General features: G+C 47.3%; 1 non-coding gene across 1 annotated transcript; it reads left to right on the forward strand.

The window, feature by feature from the left end:
• The first annotated feature begins 9,434 nt into the window (after positions 1-9,434).
• LOC126031597 (U6 spliceosomal RNA) lies at positions 9,435-9,541 on the forward strand. Its single transcript, XR_007503429.1, has one exon. It is a non-coding gene; the product is annotated as a U6 spliceosomal RNA (small nuclear RNA).
• The last annotated feature ends 649 nt before the right edge of the window (positions 9,542-10,190 follow it).

Genomic DNA, 10,190 nt, shown 5'->3' on the forward strand with positions numbered 1-10,190 from the left:
CTTCTGAGAACATAACTAGGAACCCCTGAGCGTCATCGGGTGTGGCTCCAAAACAAACAAACAAATAAACCAAACCAAACAAAATAAAACACTAGGGACTGGAATGTCTAAGATTAAGGCACTTGCCTTGCTTGCAACTGGCCCAAGTTCAATTTCTGGTACCTCCCGGTTCAATTCCTGGTGTCCTAAACACCTCCAGAAGTAATTCCTGAGAACAGAGCCAGGAATGCCCCCAAGCCCACCCCAAAGTAGTACTAATAAATAGTTTGTTTGTTTGTTAAGCACAGAAGAAGAATGGACTGAGTTCTCTCCCTACGTCCTTTGTCTGCACCAGCACTTCCAACTCTGCCCACGAGGTGGCAAAAGAGTGCCAAATAGTTTCCAAAAAGGAGAATGATGGTGATGGGCCCAAATCCAAGGCCCAAAACCAGAGGCCCGAAGGTGGGCGCCTGGGCTGTCCGGGAAGGACGACCCTGGTTTGACGCGTGGCCACCCCAGTGACCTCCAGGCCACATCATAGCCCACCCTGCTGCCTCCTGGCTCTGTGCTCAGGGACCACTCCTGGAGGAGCTCTGGGGACCACATGGGAGGGTTGCCAGAGATGCAGCCCCGGGCTCTTGCACACCAAGCGAGTGCTCGACCTGCTGAGCTATCCCTCTGGCCCTACAATGATTTCATTCACGGGAGATTACTGTTCCCTTTCCACACATTCACTGGGTATCTGTGTACCTCACCCTGTTCTCGGCAGCAGCCACACCCGCTGCAAACTGCCAGCCCAGGCTCTCCAGGCTCACTGGGATCATTTGGCTGCAACAAAAAAAGAAAGGGTCAGCTCAGGCCGGGAGAGGCTGCAGCGCAGAAGGGCTCAGGCCTGGTCACCACAGCAGCCAGTGGGACGCACGGGGGAACCATCTTCCCAGGGTTCTGGGGAAGGGGATTTGGGGGATTTGGATGCAGGAAGTGAAGCCAAAAATGAAGCCTCAAGGATGCCCAGGCCTGGCATGTCGAGGCGGGCTTGTTTCTCTAGCCTGGAAGACATGGGTGAGTTGCTATGTGGTGAACTTGGAGCCCCAGTGCAATCACTGGTAGGGACGCCCAGCCCAAAGACTGACTCGTGGGAACTTGTGTGTGAAGGTCCCCTCCCTGCATCTTTTTTTTTATTTGTTTGTTTTGGGTCACAGCCAGTGGCATTCAAGGTTTACTCCTGGCTCTAAGCTCAGAAATTGCTCCTGGCAAGCACAGGGGACCATATGGGATGCTGGGATTCGAACCACGGTCCGTCCTAAGTTAGAGCGTGCAAGGCAAACACCCTACCGCTTGCGCCACCACTCCAGCCCCTTCCCTGCATCTTTATGGCTGCCTTTGGAAATTCCAGCCATAGAGGGTTAGAATCCCTCTGAGGGGCCAGAAATAGCATGGGAAGGAAGGAAGGAATTACCTTGGATGCAACCAACCCCAGTTCCATATCTGACTTCAGGGTACTCCCTGGAGCTCTGCTGGGTGTGGTCCAAATGCCACCCCAATACAGAAAAGCACCTGAAAGAAATCAGTGCCTTCGAATCAATGAAGCCACCAGCTGTTGCTCAACCCACTGAGCTATTTCTCTGGCTCACACAACTCAGACTGTGTGTCGGGAAGATGCCCTGAAAGGAGGCAGCCATGACCTTGCAGTAGAGGTGACCAGCTGGTGCCCCCTGGTACCACTCTCAGGTCTGCTTCTAAGTGTCAGAACCGACACTGGGCTCAGAGCCAGGAGTATGTGACTGCAGCAGCTTGTGAGTCAAACAAAGCAGGAGTGAGGGAGGAGGTTGGCAGCCAGATCTAGAAAAAAAGAAGAGGGAAGAGAAAAAGGAGAAAGAGGACTATATAAGAGGGAGAGAGAAAATGAGGAGGGAGAAAGGGAGAAAGGAAGAGACCGAGAGAAAACAACCTGCCTTCCTCTGGAACCTAGACTCTAACTCCCCTCAGTTTATTCATCAACTTATTTGTCTGTTTGTTTGGGGGCCACACCCAGCAAGACTCAGAGCTTTCTCCTGGCTCTGCACTCAGGGATTACTTCTAGTAGTACTTGGGGACCATATGGGATGCTGGGAATTGAAACTTCCTGCACAGCACCACAAATGACCTTCTTTTTTTTTTTTTTTGTTTTTGGGCCACACCCGGCAGTGCTCAGGGGTTACTCCTGGTGGTCTGCTCAGAAATAGCTCCTAGCAGGCATGGGGGACCATATGGGACACCGGGATTCGAACCAACCACCTTTGGTCCTGGATCGGCTGCTTGCAAGGCAAACGCCACTGTGCTATGTTATCAATCACTCCAGCCTTCCTGATTGGTTTTTCTTTTCATATTTTTGGAGGGGGGGTTTGAGTCACAGCTGGCGGTGCTCAGGGGGTTATTCCTCGCTCTGTGCTCAGAAATCACTCCTGGTGGGGCCAGGGCTATAGCACAGTGGTAGGACATCTGCCTTGCATGCAGCTAATCCAGGACAGACATGGGTTCGATACCCCGTGTCTCATATGATCCCCCGAGCTAGGAGTGATTTCTTTTTTTTGGTTTTTGGGTCACACCTGGCAGTGCTCAGGGGTCACTTCTGGCTCTATGCTCAGAAATTTCTCCTAGCAAGCATCGCCATATGGGATGCCGGAATTCGAGCCACCGTCCTTCTGCATGCAAGGCAAACACCTTATCTCCATGCTATCTCTCCAACCCCGAGGAGCGATTTCTGAGCATAGAGCCTGGAATAACCCAGAGATTCATTGGGTGTGCCCCCCCCAAAAAAAATAGTGGAAATAGTTCCTGGTCTGGGGACCATATGGGATGTCGGGAATTGAACCGGGGTCTGTCATGGGCTGGCCACATGCAAAGCAAAAGCTCTACTGCTGTGCTATGGCTTTGGCCCTTCCTGCCTTTTTGTTTTATTTTGTTTTTTGGGGGAGCCACACCTGTTTGACGCTCAGGGGTTAATCCTGGCTATGCACTCAGAAATCATCCCTGACTTGGGGGACCTATGGGACGCTGGGGGATTGAACCGCAGTACATCCTAGGCTAGCGCTTACAAGGCAGACAGACGCCTTACCTCTAGTGCCACCTCTCCAGCCCCTGAGTTTTATCTCTTATCATCTATGTTCTGTCATCACCAGGAACTATCCACACTGGGAGTATTAATGACTGAGACCTTTATTCTAAATTGAGACCCACCACAGGATGGTGCCTCCCAAACAAAACAAAAACAAAAAAAAAAAAGAGAGATTTTGTGGGATAAAAATTTTACTAAGAGCTTTGATGGACTACTTTATAATTAACACATAACCAGATATTTTAATGATCCACTTAATAAGAATTAATCTTAAATATGTTAATTTGATTTATAAGCTTTTGTTTTTAGACCACCCGGCGGTGCTCAGGGTTTAGTCCTATCTCTGTGCAAGGAAATCACTCCTGGCAGACTCAGGGGCCAATATGGGATGCCGGGGATTGAATTTGCAAAGCAAAAGCCCTCCCTGTTGTGGTATTGCTCCAGTCTGGGGTTAAAACCTATTACAAGGGCCCGGAGAGATAGCACAGCGGTGTTTGCCTTGCAAGCAGCCAATCCAGGACCTAAGGTGGTTGGTTCGAATCCCGGTGTCCCATATGGTCCCCTGTGCCTGCCAGGAGCTATTTCTGAGCAGACAGCCAGGAGTAACCCCTGAGCACCACCGGGTGTGACCCAAAAACCAAAAAAAAAAAAAAAAAAAAAAAAACCTATCACAAATCTTTTGTTTTGTTTTGTTTTTATTTTGGGGTCACACCCAGCAGCCCTCAAGGGTTACTCCTAGCTCTGTGCTTAGAAGTTGCTCCTGGCAGACATGGAGGATCATATGGCATGCCGGGATTCGAACCACCATCTGTTTGAATCAGCTGCATGCAAGGCAAACACCCTACCACCATGTTCTCTTTCCAGCCTCACACAATCTTTTTTTATTTTTTTATTTATTTTTATTTTTTGTGTTATACCCAGCAGTGCTCAGAGATTACTCCTGGCTCTGCACTCAGAAATCACTCCTAGTTGGTTCAGGGGACCATATGGATGCAGGAAATTGAACCTGGGTCTATCTAGGGTCAGCCATGTGCAAGGCAAACACCCTACCACTATGCTATCTCTCCGGCCCTACTGATCTTTTGACTTGTCAAAGCATGTTTCTTTTATAGAGATGATACAAAAAAAATTTTTTTTTGGTTTTTGGGTCACACCCGGTGGTGCTCAGGGGTTACTCCTGGCTGTCTGCTCAGAAATAGCTCCTGGCAGGCACAGGGGACCGACCATATGGGACACCGGGATTCGAACCAACCACCTTTGGTCCTGGATCGGCTGCTTGCAAGGCAAATGCCGATGTGCTATCTCTCCGGGCCCCAAGAAATATTTTTAAATGAAGTATTTTGTATCACAATTTTTTTTTTTTTTTTGGTTTTTGGGCCACACCCGATAACGATCAGGGGTTACTCCTGGCTATGCGCTCAGAAGTTGCTCCTGGCTTGGGGGACCATATGGGATGCCGGGGGATCGAACTGCGGTCCATCCAAGGCTAGCGCAGGCAAGGCAGGCACCTTACCTCTAGCGCCACCGCCCAGCCCCTGTATCACAATTTTTATTTTAAAAGTACTTAGTTGGAGAGGATGCTCGACATCATTCTGAATTCGATGAAGAAAATGCACAGAAACCAGAATCTTTAACTACAAAAACCTGACATCAAGAACAGCAAATGTGTGAAAAATTTTTACTGGTACCACAGAGAATGACTCAGCCTAGTGGGACAGCCTAGTATGCCTGGAGCCTGGAGTCGGTCTTATGCCAGAAAATGTCAGGAGTAAGGCTTTTCCTTTCCATTTCCCCCTAGTTTTGCTGGGCATATACAAACAACGATTGCCACTCACACTGTTTTTATTGTATTTTTTTTTGGGGGGGGTCATTCCCGGCAGCGCTCAGGAGTTACTCCTGGCTCCACCTTCAGAAATCGCTCCTGGCAGGCTCGGGGGACCTTCTGCATGAAAGGCAAACAAAGACCTTACCTCCATGCTATCTCTCTGGCCCCTTTAATGTATTTTTTTTTTTTTTTTTTTTTGGTTTTTGGGCCACACCCGATAATGCTCAGGGGTTACTCCTGGCTATGTGCTCAGAAGTTGCTCCTGGCTTGGGGGACCATATGGGACACCGGGGGATCCAACCGTGGTCCGTCCAAGGTTAGCGCAGGCAAGGCAGGCACCTTACCTTTAGCGCCACCACCCGGCCCTTTAATGTATTTTTTTTAACTCTTATCCTTTCTCAAAAAAAAAAAAATAAGAGCTTATTAAACTTTCTGCTAATACTTTGAGTTCATTGGTGAGTCAATAATTTTCAAAAATATACTTTTTACTGAACTTTTTTTTGGGGGGGTCACACCCGACAGCGCTCAGGGGTTACTCCTAGCTCTATGCTCAGAAATTATTCCTGGCTGATTCAGGGGACCATATGGGATGCCGGGATTTGAACCACCGACCTTTGGCATGAAACGCAAATGCCTTACCTCCATGCTATCTCTCCGGCCCCTGAACTTCTTTTCTTTCTCTTCCATCTCTTAGTTTTTCTTTCAATTTTCTATTTTTTTAATCACGTTGCTTTTGGTTTTCCTAAAAGAAATGTATGATGATCAGTTATATGAACTATGTGATGCATTTTCTTTAAATAAATAAAAAGAAAAGGGGGCCGGCGAGGTGGCGCTAGAGGTAAGGTGTCTGCCTTGCAAGCGCTAGCCAAGGATCAGGACCACGGTTTGATCCCCCGGTGTCCCATATGGTCCCCGCCCCCCAGCCAGGGGCAATTTCTGAGCGCTTAGCCAGAAATAACCCCTGAGCATCAAATGGGTGTGGCCTGAAAAAAAAGCCAAACCAAACAAAAACAAATAAATAAAAATTATTTTATTTTATTTTTTGGTTTTTGGGTCACACCCGGCAGCGCTCAGGGGTTACTCCTGGCTCTATGCTCAGAAATCGCTCCTGGCAGGCTCCTGGGAACCATATGGGATGCCAGGATTTTAACCACCAACTTTCTGCATGAAAGGCAAACACCTTACCTCCATGCTATCTTTCCAGCCCCCTCAAAACATTTTTTTTGATTTTTTGTTTGTTTGTTTTGGGGGGGGGTCAGACCCAGCAGCACTCAGGCATTACTCCTGGCTCTAGGCTCAGAAATTGCTCCTGGCAGGCTCGGGGGACCATATGGGATACCAGGATTCGAACCACCGACCTTCTGCATGAAAGACAAACGCTCGGGCCCGGAGAGATAGCACAGTGGCGTTTGCCTTGCAAGCAGCGGATCCAGGACCAAAGGTGGTTGGTTCAAATCCCGGTGTCCCATATGGTCCCCCGTGCCTGCCAGGAGCTATTTCTGAGCAGACAGCCAGGAGTAACCCCTGAGCACCGCCGGGTGTGGCCCCCCAAAAAAAAAACAAAAAAAGAAAAGAAAGGCAAACGCTCTACCTCCATGCTATCTCTCTGGCCCACAAAAAAAAAAAAAAATATATATATATATATATATATATTTTTTTTTTTGTCGTTTTTGGGTCACACCCGGCAGTGCTCAGGGGTTTTTCCTGGCTCCGTGCTCAGAAATTGCTCCTGGCATGCACGGGGGACCATATGGGACGCCGGGATTCGAACCGATGACCTTCTGCATGAAAGGTAAATGCCTTACCTCCATGCTATCTCTCCGGCCCCAAAAAATATTTTTTTAAAAAAGGACAGAACTAAATATCCAAGTAACAATAATGAAATCAAGAGACCCAAATTTGGGACCGGGCGGTGGCGCTAAAGGTAAGGTGCCTGCCTTGCCAGCGCTAGCCTTGGACGGACCGCGGTTCGATCCCCCGGTGTCCCATATGGTCCCCCAAGCCAGGAGCAACTTCTGAGCGCATAGCCAGGAGTAACCCCTGAGCGTTACTGGGTGTGGCCCAAAAACCAAAAAAAAAAAAAAAAAAAAAACAAAAAACAAAGAGACCCAAATTTGGGGCTGGAGAGATAGCATGGCAGTAGGGCATTTGCCTTGCATGCAGCTGATTTGAACAGATGGTGGTTCAAATCCCAGCATCCCGGATGGTCCCCCGTGCCTGCCAGGAACAACTTCTGAGCACTGAAGGAATAAAAATCTATAAGAATTGTGGAATATGAAATTATGGAAAGTGAATTTTGGAGAATGCAGACCATATCTCTGAAAGACCACCAAAAAACCACCGGAATGTGAGCTGAGATAAGTGGCGCCAGGAAGGGGGTCTGGGGGATTGTCTCTTTTTCTATTGAATGGTGTGAACTAAAATTTATGTTGACCTGTGGAATGTTTGAAATGTAACTTTCATGAAGTTTTGTGTAGCTGACAAATGATGTAATGGAATAATCTGAAGAGTATATAAACTGCTTGAAAGCTTGGGTCAAGGCTCTCTAACCTAAGGGAAGGAGTTGGCCATAGCATGCTAATAATAAAGTCTGCTTGCTTGAGTCACTGAGTCTTCTGGTTTTTCCTTGGTCAAGGGGCTGCCTGCTTCCAACATTTGGAGGCCCCAGCGAGATTGGCCACGGCCAGGTTAGGACTGTGACTCTCTGAGCAATCGCAGCCGGTGCCCTGAAGACATTTTCCATAGGCCTAAGGTTTTATTTTCAAACCGGTTTTCTGATTTTCTGGCCAGAGGGAGTCCTCCGAAGGAAAGAGGCTTCCAGGGGATGTTGGAGTTGATCTTCCTCCAGTGGAAATTTAGAGGAGTCCTCTGAAGGAAAGGAGGCTCCAAAAGTTTGGGATAGAATATTTTATCTGGATAATCTGGCTCCAGATGAGGGAAAGGGCCCTTTTAGGGATTTGGGGTAAGTGGACCCCATTCAGGATTATTCAGGTAAAAGAGAAGTGTGAATGTGAGAGTGGGACTGGTCCACCTCGTTCATGTCCATCCTTGTGGCCCTCTTGTCTGATTCTTTTGTGTGCTTTGTGTGTCATTCTTCTCTTTGGAGCCCTTTGTATTTATTACCAGTGTTGGTAGAATTTGCCTTGAATGAATTCAGCAAAAATGGTGCTTTGGGAGCCAGAGAGATTGCATGGAGGTAAGGCGTTTGCCTTTTATGCAGAAGGTCATTGGTTCAAATCCCAGCATCCCATATGTTCCCCCAAGACTGCCAGGAGTGATTTCTGAGCATGGAGCCAGGAGTAACCCCTGAGCGCTGCCCGGTGTAAACCCCCCCCCCCAAAAAAAAAACCGTTTAAAACAAATGGTGCTTTGTAGATGTCTTTATTTTTACAAGTCTGATTGTTCTGTTAGAGAAGACAGAGAGCGGCATGGGAGGGGGGTCACAAAATCAGATCCCCTCACTGGCCAGCAGTATGAAATTGTCCTAGAGGAGAAAGTATGACCCTGTGATCTAACACCTCAGCCGAAAGGCAGAATCAAAAAGGACCCAGCAACTCAGTATTCATGAAGAATTTATTGTCAAGTTTTTGGTGTGTATGATAAAAGACCTCAGGTGATAGTGGAGCTTGTGATGTGAAGCATGCAGACCTCTGTGTGTGCCTTTTCTGAGGACATTTGTGTAATTACAGACTTTTTGCTTGCAGTATGTCAGTTTGTGTTCTGTGTTTTTGTTTATACTGGGACAGTATGTCAGTCTGTGTTCTATCTTTGTTTAAGTTGTGTGTTCAAATGTATTGTGCTTTTTGCCATATTTATGATAGAGTAAAGAAAAAAATGGTCCCTTTAAATCTTGCTGCCTTTGGCTGGAAAACGGCTGAAGAGGAAAACAGCTGGAGAGTAAAGAAAAAAAAGTTGTCAGTTTGAGCTTCTGGAAAAAGGAAACTCACCCAGCCTCCTTCCACCCAGAATTTATAGCCTGTCTAATCCCAGGCTCCCCTGGCTTGGGTTGGGGGTAGGCAGAGGCATCCAGGTGAGCCCTTTACATATCGAAGGAAAAGGAGCAAACTGCCTTTTGTTTTGATAGTGGCTGGGAGCCCAGAGGAAAAATTATTGTTGTTGTTGTTTTTATATTTTTTTGTTTTGTTTTGTCTTTTGCTTTTTGGTCACACCCGGCAGCGCTCAGGGGTTACTCCTGGCTCTACGCTCAGAAATCGCTCCTGGCAGGCTCAGGAGATATATGGGATGCTGGGATTCGAACCACTGACCTTCTACATGAGAGGCAAACGCCTTACCTCCATGCTATCTCTCTGGCCCTTGACTTAGAAATTTTTTAGAGGGGCAGGGCGGTGGCGCTGGAGGTAAGGTGCCTGCCTTGCCTGCGCTAGCCTAGGATGGACCACGGTTCGATCCCCCGGCGTCCCATATGGTCCCCCAAGAAGCCAGGAGCAACTTCTGAGCGCATAGCCAGGAGTAACCCCTGAGCCTCACAGGGTGTGGCCCAAAAACCAAAAAAAAAAAAAGAAATTTTTTAGAGTGCTTGCTTTGGCAGCACATATACTAAAACAGGAACAATACAGAGAAGATTAGCATGGCCCCTGCGCAAGGATGACACGTAAATTCGTGAAGCCTTCCACATTTTTTTTTGTTTGTTTGTTTTTGGTTTTTGGGCCACACCCCGCGGTGCTCAGGGGTTACTCCTGGCTATCTGCTCAGAAATAGCTCCTGGCAGGCACGGGGGACCATATGGGACACCGGGATTCGAACCAACCACCTTTGGTCCTGGATCGGCTGTTTGCAAGGCAAACACCGCTGTGCTATCTCTCCGGGCCCGAGCCTTCCACATTTTTTAAATAAATTCATTATATTTAAACAAACAAAAGAAAAAAGAAAAAAAATTTCTTAGAATGAATAACTTTATGGGTAATGTTGCAAATTATCATGATTAACTTTTCTGGTTGGGTTCTAATATAGACACTGAAAAGTGCCATCCACCCAAGTAATCCCTGGGGAGGGAGGATTACCAGTTGAAAAAAAAAAGGAAACTTTTGCAAGTTTAAAACTGGTTTTTTCTCTGACAGCTACAATTCTTACTAAATGTTGTCTTATACAGTGACGATTCTAACCACTTTTTATCTTCTCTTTTTGAGCTGTTTAACAAGGAATTTTGGTGAAAGAGTCCCCCAGTTTAATGCTTATGATTGAACCATGTCATGGGAATCGTTGGAATTGTTTTTATGGCCCCCATATGCGCCAATGCCACATGGCATTGCTCCTTTTTTGCATAGGCAC

Source organism: Suncus etruscus, chromosome 15 (assembly GCF_024139225.1).
Source record: "Suncus etruscus isolate mSunEtr1 chromosome 15, mSunEtr1.pri.cur, whole genome shotgun sequence".
NCBI classification, from domain to species: Eukaryota; Metazoa; Chordata; class Mammalia; order Eulipotyphla; family Soricidae; genus Suncus; species Suncus etruscus.